This window comes from Manduca sexta, chromosome 10, assembly GCF_014839805.1.
Source record: "Manduca sexta isolate Smith_Timp_Sample1 chromosome 10, JHU_Msex_v1.0, whole genome shotgun sequence".
Taxonomy (NCBI): Eukaryota; Metazoa; Arthropoda; class Insecta; order Lepidoptera; family Sphingidae; genus Manduca; species Manduca sexta.
In genome coordinates, this window is record NC_051124.1 from 1,669,545 (window position 1) to 1,684,789 (window position 15,245).

The 15,245-nt window shown below is 34.2% G+C and overlaps 1 protein-coding gene across 1 annotated transcript in view; it reads left to right on the top strand.

Annotated features, from left to right (window-relative positions):
• The first annotated feature begins 2,521 nt into the window (after window positions 1-2,521).
• LOC115441799 overlaps window positions 2,522-15,245 on the top strand; it is a 175,845-nt gene continuing 163,121 nt past the window's right edge. The window contains exon 1 of the mRNA XM_030166705.2: window positions 2,522-2,799. The gene's annotated coding sequence lies outside the window, so the exon portion shown is untranslated. The remainder of the gene's footprint in view (window positions 2,800-15,245) is intronic.

The following is a 15,245-nucleotide window of genomic DNA, read 5'->3' on the forward strand; positions in this document are numbered from 1 at the left end:
TTTTGAAGCTACGTGTGTGAGAGGTCTTGGGTTCAAATGACAAGTCAGGCAACATTGTGTATCTCCTACAGTTCGCTAGAGACTAGATCTTTCAAAGCGGATTAATGTCAGACATGGAGGCTTTGTTATCTAGATGACATGAAAAGACAAATTTATAAACCCTTTAACCGATTCATTTTTAGGTATCGCTGAAATTTAAACTTGCGGAACAATGCCTTTTTTAGCTTTATGAATGAATGGAATTCATGCATGGATGGTTTTTACTCATTCTGTAAAACAGTGCCTATAAAAAATCTCTAAGTTTATTGTTCATGGCATAGGTGTAGCCAGTAAAGCGATTTTAGGTTTAAGAGCGTCCCCCCCCCCTTCCCTTCCCCGGGTTAATAAAACTTGCTTACACTCGTTTTTCATATTTTATTAGTCCTTAAAACATTTTTTTTTTAATTAAGAAGAATACTTGTAGTTGGTTTCAAATTGTCACTAGATGGCGTTATTTTTTTATTTCGATCATAACAAAAACAAATCAGTCGAAGCAATAAACTGTAACGTTTAACTATTATTATTTTATTTTATAAATAATATCGTGGGAAGTAAGTACCTACCTCATTATATCTAAAAAATCTGAGAAATAAATTTAAAATATTTTGATCCTCACAACCGACAACACTTGATTCTTGACTTATTTTAAAATAATAATTGGCTCCCAAAACAATTACATAGGTTCATCAATTTATTCCTTTAAGTCTTATCATATCGTATGCTTCGCACTGTGTGGGGTCTGTATTCTGTAACATATTGCAACTTTTAACGTATTTTAGGACTGGTCGACGGCATTTCAATTTCCTTGAAGACGCGTGTTTGACAAACTACTAGAGAAATATAAAGGTTGATAGTTTTGTTTCAGTAAAATGCAAATTCACATCTTTGTCTACATTTTATACTAGACTTTATGTTAAGTACAATGAAGTCCCAATATTATGACTAAGTTAGACGCTGACTCAAGCATCCCTAGAAATATTTCCGTATTTTTTTTTATCATTGGCATGGCAAAGTGTCCTCACCACACCTGATGGTAAGTGATAAGAAGCATGTCGGCCGGTAAGAAATTATCATCCCCGACGGTCGGCACAGTTATGCCAGCTTAATTGCTTTTAAACGTTCCGCTTGAAGGACCCTTAGTAGTAGGAAGGAGAAAGCACTGGCAAAATGTTCCACAACGTAATGGTACGCCACAAATATGAATTACTGAAACTTTCTGCACTTCCATCGACCGATACTTAATGAAAACCCGTCAAACTGAGTCACCATGGGTTTTCACGTCTGTAGCCAGACGGGTAAAAAAATGAAGGTACCCACCCTCCCATCAGCATAATTACTTTATACGTTCATTAGGATGCATATAAGCTAGACCATTAGCAACCTTTTAATAATTTTGCTGCAAGAATTAGGTTTTTCGGGTACATAATAGTATATACGCAAGTTACCGATGCACGTATATAGATACTTTTTTCATATCTATCTACCTAGGTATTATATCGCAAAACTGTCAGTTCACTACGTGTTATCTACTCAAATTTATCAGCATTACCTTCAATTTAACAATAGCACTTTAGTTTTTATAAAACAATATCTACCTACCTATACAGTGTAGCAAAAACATAATATTTCCATTATTATTCCAGACGTCTTCACGAAAAAACATGAACAATGAATAAGAAAACGAGGCCAGATAACACACAAACTTAAATTTTGTACATTTTTCTGTGAGCTCTCTTTTATTAAAATGTAAATTGAAAGAAAACAATGTGTTCGAGAGATTTAATTAAGGTGGTAGCTTAAGGTCCATTTTCATACATTTTGTTTCGGCTTTAATCTGGGTAACTAAACAAGTATTGGCAAGTAAAGAATTTAAATTCACGTCTAGTTAGTGATTAGTTCTCGCAGTTGAAAGAAAAACGTAAAAATAATTAATAATCGGCCTTTAAAATTTAATATGACGAAATTTTAAAGGCAGAAATATCCATGATTATTAATTATTTTTACATTTTTCTTTCAACTGCGAGAACTAATCACTAACTAGACGTGAATTTAAATTCTTTACTTGCCAATACTTGTTTAGTTACCCAGATTAAAGCCGAAACAAAATGTATGAAAATGGACCTTGAGCTACCACCTTAAGTTAAAAAACACTCAAGGCACTATGTTTAAACTGCCTTGTGTTGAAACGGTTTGAAAAAGGAATTATTAAAAAACCTAAACAAACCTAAGTATCTCGCACACCAATAACACTTATATTAAGTGTTTTTATTTTTAAAGCATATTCGTAACACGTGGCCCCTCACAAAAACGCGGCAACTCACAATTTGTGCAATGATTGTAATAAAGCTGAATGCGTGCCATGTGGTCATTCTCGGTCATGACAAATTCCGCTAACTTCGTTCACATCTGCCGTCCCTCTCGCACACGCGGGTTTCTTCACGCATTTTGTTTGACCTTTCTCTCTCTCTAGCACGCTCTTCAGTACGCGACAGCACATTGTGTGTAACGGTTGTGTCGTATCACTCCGCGATACACGTCACACAACTTTCGTAAAAAAACGTCGTAAGCAATTTTTTTTAGTGTTTTTCGTACAAACTACTGCAGTGTCGGTGCGAAAGTTGAAAACTTTTTGCGAGTGTTGGTGTGTTTGTTTCATATTGCGTGAAAGAAATTATATTGTTTTAGTGCATTTTTGGAATATTGCAAAGAGCAGGTAGTGAGCGCGTCGGCTTGGCGCGAAGAAAGTGGATTTTCGCTGAGGTTAGTACATTTTTGTTGCTTATCAGTGCGTTTTGTGTTGAATATGTGACGTTTTACGTGATATATTACGATTGATTGTATGTTCTTTATCGTTATCAGAACGAATCGTATCGATTGTGCCGCGGTGGGTGCTTGACTGTTTGCACAACTGCACGTAGCCTATTTGTTTGGAATAAAATTATCACTAAGTAAAATAACCTGAATTTTGGGTCAACGCAATATTTTAGTTAGTGTAATTTCGCAATTGTATTATGAATATTCTTGCTTTGTTTACCATTTGCGGTTAAGTAGGGATTGGTGATATGTCAATACAATAGTAGGTATAATCGAACAATAATAAAGTTGCTACTAGAATTTCATTTTAGTTTCCTTTGCCTTTTATTAAAAAAAAGAACTTAATTCCTCATTACAAATGGCTTGTAACATTCTGTCTACTCCCAGAAAATACAAAAACGAATTTGCCAATTCAAGCCAGCACATTTCCTAAGGTAAAACACATAATCCAAGGTCTTGAAAATTCAAGGTTGACGTAATCAGATAGATACCTAAACATTCGCTAACGAGTCGGCAGGGCAAAAAACGTGACAATAATAACTATGGCCAATTTATTTATCTACCTACCTTTTTGTGGAATTCAAAGAAAAAATTTACTAATAAATACGATAATTTCTGAAAAGCTTTGAACGTTAAAAGTAAAAAGAAAAAGGTTCTTAGACTAGGTTGTTTTGTAACAAAATTAGGTATTCACAGTTTGATTATTATTCTGAGGAACGACAAATATAGGTAAACAAATATGTATGTATGCAGGTAGGTACCTCATTTATTTACTTATTAAATACTAAACATCTAAAACTACATCGTATAACGAACTATGTAGTTACCTAATAAATTATAAACTCCGCCCCGCCATGTCCCCGCCGTGACCATGAAGGCTGCAGTCTTCGAAAAAAACATAAAAAAATGCGATAAAATCCGAAAAACAGTTTTAGTTCGATGTCTAACATTCGCGTAAACATAAATCATTATATTATAAACTTACATTTTAAAACGTGCTATGTAATCTTTAACGGTGAAGGAAACCATCGCGAGGAAACCTGCATACCTTAGAAGTTCTCTAAAAGAATTTTGAGAGTACGTAAAGTCTACCAATCCACATTAGGCAAGCGTGGTGGACTAAGGCCTAATCCCTCTCAGTAGTAGAGAAGTCCCGTACCAAGCAGTGGAAGTAATACAGAGCTGATATTATTATGTAATATTTAAACATTGAGTGCTTATTTATTTTTTAAGGTTTTACGTGGTCATTGAACCGCAGTATGACGTAATAATGTACCTATTATGTATTAATAACAGAAGGTCTCCCTAGCTTAGGGATTCTATTAAATGCTAGAATGACTTGTATCCGGCATATGCGGGAAGGGACATGTGTGACCATAAATAGTGGTTACAAATTACATAGTTACTTTCTTAGGTAAATAGTTTAAGATACATCTTTAACCCGAAAGATTAGGCAGAGATGCAACGAGTACACCCATATTTGGTTCTAGTATCCGTCCTATGATATGACAGGGGTTAGATTTTATATTGGGTACTAATCCCAATTCAGGCAACTTAGGTACCTATATATTTTTTTAATATCAGCATAGGTAAATTAAAGCTATCATCGAATCCAGAACACAACGTCCTCAACCCTTTGAGTAGTAGAAAGGTTCAGTATTGTATAGTGTAGTATTGAATATCGCCTCATGTAGTTGAAGCGATAATAATTAAATTTCTATGTCGTAATTATGATCAAAATATTTTCCAAGTCTTGTTACAATAGTTTACAATCTTATACTTTTAACACTCCCGCTTCAGCACTACCAACAATATACAAACTTCAATGTTGGCAGCACTGCAAATGGTCAGCCAAACCTCGTACGATCGCAAATTATCTGAGACAAATAGGCAAAAAATTCTAAATAAAATACGTGACTAGCCAATAGTATGATTTGATTCGGCCATTATTTTTGGCTGCGTCATGTGGGAAGTTATATTAACATGGACTTTATTGTATCATACGAAGGTTTAACATAAAATAAGTTTTTTTTATTGCTTTTAATGACGGAACGAGCCTGCCGTTCGCCTGATTGTAAGCGATACGACCGCCCGTAAACAGTAGAAACACCATCCAACATCTTGAATTACAAAGTACTTGGTATTCACTGCGCTCGCCATCCTGAGACATGAGATGTTAAGTTTTATTATGTCCAGTAATTGCACTGGCTACAATGTCCTTCAAACCGGAACACAACAGTGATTACAAACTGCTGCTTGGCGGCAGAAATAGACATAGCGGTGGTACCTACCCAGGCGGACTCTCACATATGAGAGACCTCTACAAAAGAAGTATGCTAGCGTCAGTTATTTTTCATAGGAGATTAAATTTGCTCACAGCTCTGTTTGCTTTAACGCCCGATTTCAAAATAAATATCCATTCTCCGGAGATCTATTAAATAATATAACTCAGAGATAGATTCTAATTTTAAATATTTTTTCATAAATCCTAACTAAAAACTTTAAATCTATTCAATTTATTGCTATTTAAGAAGCTACAAACACATATTTATGCTTAAAATAGACATTTCGGATTTGAACCCGCGACCTTTAGTTTCGCACGACGTTCCCCACAGCGCTAGAGGTCGTCATAATGTCAACTCTAAATCACACGACATGCACAATTGGTATTTATTCGCATTTATACTGTCATGTTAAAACCGGAAGATGTGATAAAAACTATTTAATTACTTTCATCAATGGTCCATGAAGTTCGGGATTCGATTCCCTATTCGGTAACCGGTACTGCTACTCACGCGAGTGCGGCATACATTGTCTCACAATGGCTATATTTTGACGTAAGAACATAGTAAGAAGAACTTGTACTAAAGTACTCTGCCTATCTTTTCTAATGCAGTCGTGAACTTAATATATAAGTTTATTCCCCTTTCTATCCTTGACCCACGTACGGAATAAATATGAATTTCTCATCTATTCCTAATAGCCATCATTTCCATACAAAAATAATTTGTATGTAATGCCTTCCATACATTTTTGGGTCGGTGAACTCAGCTATAAAACTACATACATATTTCTGTTTCTAATTTAATTAATATTTGGAAATTGTAGCTTCATAAATCGTCTGATTTTTTTCTATTTAAAATATATTATTAGCTGTTATATTAAAAACCCTTCCAAAAAAGGTATGCTAATGATTTTTGTTTACGCGAATGTTAGGCATTGAAATACTATTTTGCTGATTTTATAACGGTTGTTATTATTTTCTCTCGATGTTTCGAAGGTTTTCCAGCCGTCGTGGTACCGGGGCGTACTAAAAAAATAGTAATATAAAAGTCGCAATAAAATCCGCAAAAAAGTTTTATTTTAAGAAATGCTAAATTATAATACTTTCTTATGTTGGGACACAGAGGAGGTTGGGTTCGATTCGCAGGTTGAGAAATACAAACTGTATTAATGAAGACTTATACCCTAACGGTGTGAGGTTATTCACCTATAACATATAACAGAAAAGACATTGTAGCCAGTGTAACTACTGCACATAATAAGACTTAACATCTCATGTCTCAGGATGGCGAGCGCAGTTGAATACCCAATACTTTGTAATTGAAGGTGTTGGTTGGATGGTATTTCTTCTGTTATGGGTGATCATATCGTAAGCGATAGGCAAGCTCGTATCGTCATTAAAAAAACAAATTGGCTAATAGTTACGTTACACCCCTGCTTACCGTCCAAACATAAGCGTGATGATAAAATAGTTCATAAGCGGGGTATTTTGTGAGTGAAATAGTTTCTAAACCTAACAAAGCCTTTGAGGTAACAGTTTATCAAAAACTTGTACTAAAATTGGAAACGAGTGTAAGCTTGGGCTAAAAGTTAGGTGTTCGGACTTATTGGAACATGGCTTTTTGGCTTCGAGTATTGCGAGAGCTTCATTAATGTTAACATATTATAATAGTTTCAGTTAGCAGAGATAATGTTCAATATTGGTGAAGCATCATTGATTTACCATTTAGAGATTAGGACGTGAGACTAACAGACATATATTCATTGACGTATATTCTATAGACACGAACGTACATATAAACTAATTGTTCAAAATCTGAACTAAAATGGCAACTAAAGCGTCACTGTTATAACCTATTTATTCAGTTGAACAACAAATAATTTTACTTATTTGACTAGTATTTTCTATTCACATCCAGGTTTACAATGGGACTCGAGTTCTTATATTATGAACGCCGCTCCGTACACAATCACAAGCAGTCAATATTAACACCATACTAAAGCAGTTGTATGGATGCCAAATCTAGTACGTAGAATTAGTAATATATGAGAATAACACATAGGCTATAATTTATAGTGATTTTGTGTAATTTTGTCATAATATAATGATACAAAAAAAAAATATCCTGGAAATCTCTTTTACGCGGGTGAAGTCTCGAGCAAAAGCTAGTACTTCTATAATTTGTTAAATCGCACTAACAAGTAGCAAATACTAATAAAAGTCTAAGCAATGCTTTATTCAATGAGTTGCAAATGTGTTCCGCAGCGTTCCGAGAATCGTAACAATGTAAAATTCATTGGAATCATAGTACAGCTCGAGTTACTTACTTGTAAGTTGCGTCGTAGCTCGACGAGGCACGCCGGTTCTGTACCCAGAACGCTAACAATGTTTATATGAGACGAGAAGGCCTTTCTGATGGTAAGCTTCGACCGTCAAAAATGTCTACAAACTACTATTTTACAAATTATTGGAGAGACGAAAATTATTTCAATACTGGCTTTTGCTCGCGTATTCGGCCGCGTGAAGGAGTTTTCCGGGATAATTTTTTTTCGACTTACTTATTATGTATCGTTATGCCGACCAAATTACCAATATTACTGTAAAGTTTCATCCAAATCCGTTCAGTAGTTTTTCCGTGAAAGAGGAACAAATATATATACATCCATCCTCACAAACTTTCGCATTTTTAATATTAGTAGGATTTCTATATGAGGTCCAAACTTCAATCTCCCTTCTTAGAGGACTTCTCACCTGGTCTGTTGCATTCTAACATGTAAAATATTACTTAAATAACTCATTTGTAAAAATACAAAATAGCGTACATGTTTGTATGTAGTCACAAACTCTAAAAGAATTTAGTACAAAAAACTGTTGTATTTAATATAAATTCAACTCCATATACGCGAGTAATAAATAAGACGAAAGGTAACCTCAAGTTGAGTGTGACGTCATAATACATGTACAGCGCTCGTAAACGTAACATTCCAGACTTTAGACGCGTGGAAAACATACTTTAATAGCCTACACTAGGTTTCACATGCAGCTCTGTACGTGAGAGACTAAGTAAAAATTCAAAATAAAATTTTGCACAAAAATATTTAAGACTAGCATTTGTTTGGCTTTGCCCGCGTAAATGTGTTTTTCGTGAAAGAAAGTACTAATTCTCTCTAATTTAAAATTCTAAAACTCTTAAACTATCTCTATGCCAAAATTCTCAAAAATCCGTTGTGTAGATTTTGAGAAAATCGATAACATACAGACAGAAAGGAGTCTTTGTTTTATATTATGAATATAGGTAGATAAAATACTTTAATTATCACGCAGGCGATCAAAGTTACAATTATGACGTCAAACATTTTATATGACAATCGTTAGTACTTAATTACACCTAAATTATATAACTACGTTCATTTTAAATTACGGATAAAATTAACAAAAAAGCACTAGGTAAAGCTAAGTAGCGCACTCAGGCTGGAAGGTAAGGGGACATAAGATCGGTGAAGACGCTATTATGAGCCTCAGCAGCAAAGCATTGCAGGTAGTTCAGTATTCTGTTAATTAAATAATCTGTTATCATCATGATCGTTATAGTCAGCAGCAGGAAGTCCACTGCTAAATTCTGCCTCTCTAATGGATTCCAGATCAAACTGGATAGTTTAGAAGTTCCAAAATATTTCAAATTAAAAATAAACAAACCTTACCTCATTATTACATACTTAAGTCAACATTAAGGAAAAAATGCACTGACCAATCATTTTTAGTTGGTACCTGTTAGAAGAACACCATCGTTGTCTAAAGCTTTTTTGCAAACGACTTCTTTTTAAGAATAAAAATTTACATTTTAAAATCGTAATGCAGGGTCATCTTGCGGGTTTTTAGCTATCTTACCTAGAACGATATAAAATTTTAAAACTTACATATATGGACATAGGACCTAAACAACTATTCTAGAATAATGTTACATGTATAGACTGACTAAAAGGACGTATAAGGCGAATGTGGATGGAAGAGCCAATAGGGGTCGACCGCACCGAACCTTCGAATGTCAGATATTCTTAGTAAAGGCCAGGTCAAAAGTACCCTGAACCGGCGGACATGCATGAAAAGATTAATGAAGGTAGAGGAAGCGAGAGAAGTATGCCATAATTGTGCAAGTGAAAATCCATAGTCTCTGCCTACCCCTATGGGATAGACGCGTGATACTATGTATGTATTTCAAAATACTACAGTCAACATACACAATCAAAGAGTAATAAATAAATCAGTGGCGATGAAAGGCGTGACGTCATCGTACGAGTCGTGTGAAAACGTTGAAGGTCATTACTCCATTGTAAAACGATACTGCCCTTTGTGTTAGTTCGTTTCGAGTTGCTTTTTGCCAATATATTTTTTAAGCATTTTACAGAAGCATTTAGTTTACGTCTAGCCGCTTGCATGAGTTCAATACCTTCACGAAAGCCAATCCTGGGTAAATTATAATAAAGATTATATCAAATATTGCTTGATCTGGTTTTTTTATCGGACCCCGCAGTCAACACCGGGGGAAACTTGCGAATGGGTTACTGGAATCTCCCAGCTTATCGACTGCGGGGACCTGGAGGAAAGTTAGGAGAGGAAGTCTGGGAAAAAAATGTGGAGGTAGCAGAGGGAACCCTCTTAGGATGGGAGGAGGGGAGAAGGTCAGGAAATGATCACGAGCCCTCATAGGACCCAATGTGAATTGGCAGGCCGCGACATATGTCCCCAATGCATGGGCGTGCATTCAGTGTGGAGACCAAGCGCACAAGAATTGCCTCGGGGGGAAGCCTGATCTGGAGTTCCTGGCCTGAAGTCAGAACCGCTCGGTACACTGTTATACAATGTTAGCCCTGTATTATATACTGTCCTACTGTTTGCTGTTAACTAATTAATATAATATTTATGGTATGGTTTTGGTCTGGCTTAGAAGCCTTCACATCCAATTGAGTGAATATTTTAAGAAATGTGTATACGATAAAACGAGCTTACAGTCAATAGTTCTTTCGTAGCATTCAGTACAAAAATTAGATTAGAATTATTAGATACACTTTCAATTTTATTGTTAGTCTATTCCTTTTGTGCCTGGCTACGGGTCTTTTGATGTAGTATTGTGAAACTGCAATCATTAGCACCCAAAAACATTATGAAACGTCACCCATCATTGTTGCTTCCGAAATTCTTTTACATAACAGATAGTGTTATATAAAATGTGCAAGAATGGTTTATTTGAATTGTTATTGCAGCAATAACTATTACTTTTTCTAATATGAAGCTGTTCTGACGAATCGAATTGAATTGTATGCGTCAAATGCATTGGTTTTGGTGAAAAGTACTTAGTTTGTTTGATTTCACACTGAGAATATTTGTGTATTTAAAAGTTGGCTTGGGAAGATTTTTGCATAACCAAACTTGGCTATTAGTGACTACCTCGGTGGCGTAGTTGTACGACTGCTGGGCGCTGAAATCTCGGGTTCCATTCCCGGGTCGGGCAATGATATTGCTTTTTTGTTATTATTGGGAATTTATGTTCAATATAACTACAGCCTCGTTCCCCTATCACTTTTTAGGACGAAATAAATAAGGCGGAAAAATAGGTGCATAACTACAGGCCTCAGTATAAAAGTAGCGGAAATTTTTAAGGATAATGTAGCTTAATAATATATAATAATATCAGCCCTGTATTATATACTTGCCCACTGCTGAGCACGGGCCTCCTCTACTACTGAGAGGGATTAGGACTTAGTCCACCACGCTGGCCTAGTGCGGATTGGTAGACTTCACACGCCTTCGAAATTCCTATAGAGAACTTCTCAGATGTGCAGGTTTCCTCACGATGTTTCCTTCACCGTTAAAGCGAACGATAAATTCACAAAGAATACACACATGATGATTTCTTATGTTTACGCGAATGTTAGACATTGAAATAAAAACTAAAAACTATTTAAACGGATTTTATCGCGGTTTTTTTATATTATTATTTTCTCCCGACGTTTCGAAGACTTTGCAGCCTTCATGGTCACGGGGGGGACTGAGGTGTTGTTCATCCGTAAAGTCAAAGTTACAATATCTACCTACATTTTTCAAATATACAACTTTTTAAAAATTTCAATAGGGAAGATGGTTGGAAGCTTGCACAAGCCTGGGATCCTGTTCTACATTTAATTAAATCGGATCCCAAAAGACCGGCTGCCAGACCTCAAGACACTGTGAGCTCATTCTGCGTAGATCGGACCGTCAACAGATAAAATTTTAAAAAGTTGTATATTTGAAAAATGTAGGTAGATATTGTAACTTTGACTTTACGGATGAACAACACCTCAGTCCCCCCCGTGACCATGAAGGCTGCAAAGTCTTCGAAACGTCGGGAGAAAATAATAATATAAAAAAACCGCGATAAAATCCGTTTAAATAGTTTTTAGTTTTTATTTCAATACACACATGATTTTAGAAAAGTCAGACGTGTGTGCCTTTGGGATTTGAACCTGCGTACATTCGTCTTGGCAGTCTGTTCCACACCCAACTAGGCTATCGCCGCGTCAATGTAGCTTGCTTTAAGTGAATTTTGAATGACGCAATATCTTCAACAATTAACACTTTTACACAAAGTATTTCTCTAGCTTCATAGTAGTATAGATTGGTTTTTGGTACTTTATTAAAGGTACAGGCGTTGTCTGCAGGATCTATAATGGAAGCCTACCTCTAGCCAATGCTATTGGTACAATTATTTGGACTCATTGGGACTTTTATATCTTTCGAAATATTTGACGGATTATCAACCCTATTAGTAATGGGATACAAAACACATTTTACAAAGGCATTAAGGATCTCCGTGTTTGACGTCAATACGCGAAGGTTGTCAACTTTTCTTTATGTTTCTAATGATTATACAATAAAAGCCTTGAAGCAATAACTTATGATTGTTTTATAATATTTGTTATTTTAATTGAATATATTCAATTAGTTTCTTAATGGCTCTTTGTGTAGAATCTAACGTTGTTTTCAATAAAAATCATCTTAAATTTAGCGTATACTAATCTAATATAAAAGTAAGTGCAATTCAGGACTTGGACGAATTCTATCAAAATCTTTCAGCGGTTTATAATAGCTTTATAAGGAAATTATTGCTGATTTGTCGAAAAAGTGTGATATCTTCTGTTCCCGTTTACAATCTACACCATAGTGCACTTTGAGTGCCAATTTTACATGAAAATAGTTTTCGGCTTTTATCGTGGCCTTTGAATTTTTATTTGCTAGTTTAAGAATTTTAGAGATATCTAAAATTGTTGGCGAAGCTTTCCCTACCTAGGTTACCTATCGTATCTAATACTAGATATATCCACCCTTAAAACTTCCCTCGTACCGCCCTACCCTGATGCAGACATTCGCTCCCCTTAGTGTTCTTAAACCTTAAAAAAACGTACTTATTTGAAGTGCTAAGGGTAACAATGAATATTTCCATGTAAATTAAAAACTGTTTCTAAATTCAAATTTTGATATAAATAATGCAAGAATAGACTTGTGTAGACTAGAAACTTTATTTATTTTACTGTATGTACTATATATAAAAATTACTATATTAATTTCGACAAAGCTTTTACATAACCCGACACCAAGGTTGCGCTATTAATAATCTTAGTTTCGGTCAAAATTAAAAAAAAAAACATATTACACCATACCTTGTAAAACCCGAGACCAAGATGATCTTACTTAAAGTTACAATTAAAAAACATATTTAACACATACCTCCAGAAAAATTATTGAAATATTAAATTTTGATTCCAGTTAACATTTAACAATACTAATTATAATTAATAAACAGTTCCAATAAATTGTTTGAAACTATGAAATTAATTGACGTGAACTAGAAAGTGACCATACTGATCAGAAAATCGCGGATATACAAACATACAAGTCCAATACAGAACCTTCTAGACTTTTTTAACGGTAAAAACATCATAAAACCTTGTGGAAATGAAAACCTTTTTGAAGTTTACGTTTTTAGTGGGCTAATGTTCATATTTGATCTTTTAATACATCTGATATATCTTAAATATAGAAACAAAAGAGCGTGCAGCTGTGGGCGTGCCTGCCACCCAGGGGACAACTGTTTACGGCCCAACATTAAAATTTATAGACACTGCTTTATGATTTAATGGTCTCTAACTTAAAGTTGCTTTCAAATTTAAATCTGCCATCTGAAATATGTTTGACAGGAATCGACTAATTTTCATACTTGAACTTGACTTGATTTTATCTGGCAAAATGTCAAAAAAGGTTAATGAAGTAATCCGCGTCCATTTATAAACTACCTCTAATAAAGCAATAAATATACGTCAAGGAAAAAATATTAGCATTGAATTATTGCAAAACGCTACCTAATCTTAAAAGTAAAGTCGGAGCACTCGAGAAGCGCTTATCAAATTGGAAAAAAACTTTTGACTCAAGTGTTTGAATAACATTGCTTCTTGTACGCGTATTTAAAAATATATCGTAATATTTCTTTCATAACCTCTAATAAAAAAAAAGTTTTTAAACGTTATAAAAATATTATTAAACTCAAATTACATAATACGTAGGTACACGTTATAATTTTTAAAATATAAGGTTTTATTAAATTATTAATATTATCAAATAAAATTGTATAATTGTTCGAGGTATGATTTTGAATTTCGAACGAGAGAAAAGGGTAACCAGATATTCAACAAATACGGGACACGTCTCTCTCAAGTGACAGTTCGTTTCTGCCGCCCAGAAGCAATGAACATGCAGTATTCTTTATATTTGAATGACAGCCATTGTAATTACAAGACAATATGAAACTTTATTTTAATATTAGTAACAATCACAAACATGTACAGTATTTAGTAATTCAGTTTAACGTAGTAAATGGTAAGCAGTCATGCTTATCCTTGGGTCAACAAGCTAATCTCGCCATTCAATTATATGTCTTATAAATATGACGTCATGTTCAAGTATACAATCGCAACAAATCGATTATTTCATTCGATATAGCTGACGAATTATAAAAGTTAAATTAACTGTCGGAATAACAGCTCACAAAAACTCCTAAAAAAATGGCCAAATATTGCCAACATGAAGTATTACATGCCATTTATTTATTGTGTTTTTGTACAATGTTTAAATCGAGTTGTTTCTAATATTATTTCCACAATTGGCTTAGTATATTGTAATTTGCATTAAAACAAGTTATTTAAGTATGAATGTTTTTACAAATGACTTTGATTAAGTGGCTTTGTAAATCATTTCAATATTACTTAAATTTTAATTTAAATAGTCTACGAAAACTGGAAATTGCACGAGAATTTATAAATGTTTCATAGTAAAAAACAAAACAAAAAATATGGCCCAAAAATAGATTTTACTGAAGCTAGTTTTTGCTTGCAGTTCTGATTCCGTATATTGTCTAAGATGTAAGTAAAAATGTCCGGCAAATACTATTAAAATGGGGTCTTTAGTTGTACTTGAAAACGTAAATGTCTTTAGAGTCTATAATATCGGTATGGAGTCACGGAAAGTATTTATTGTTTATGGAATTACAGATAAATTCAATTTAAATAAATATATTGAGTCAAGTCGTTATAATTAATCAGTGATTCCATAATTTATGAATTACGTAATACATATAAATAACCAGGCATCATTCATTACTAACAAGAACCTGTATTTGTGTATAATTCAAGGCTAAAATCGGCTCAAAGAGCGTATAACATCATATTTTAATAAGGCGGAAAATTAAAAAATTACTCCACCATGAATTATACAGCGCGAATTCGAGATTCGAATTTCACACGCAATGACCATTGACAATAAAAAACTTCAATGAGGTTTGTCTTTGGCCGAGTTTTGTGAACAGGTTTTAACCGTGTGAACTCCTCACAATTAGGTTTTGAATGACATGTCTGTCTATGGTCTTGTTTTATGTTTTATTAATTAAGGCATATAATAAAGTCGTTGGTTATGGCGTTCCTTTTTCAAATTTGATTTATTGAAATGTATTCTATGTATTTATTCATTAGATTGTTTTTCTGTTTGTTACATAAGTATCGAGTATTGAAATTCTTTACATCGT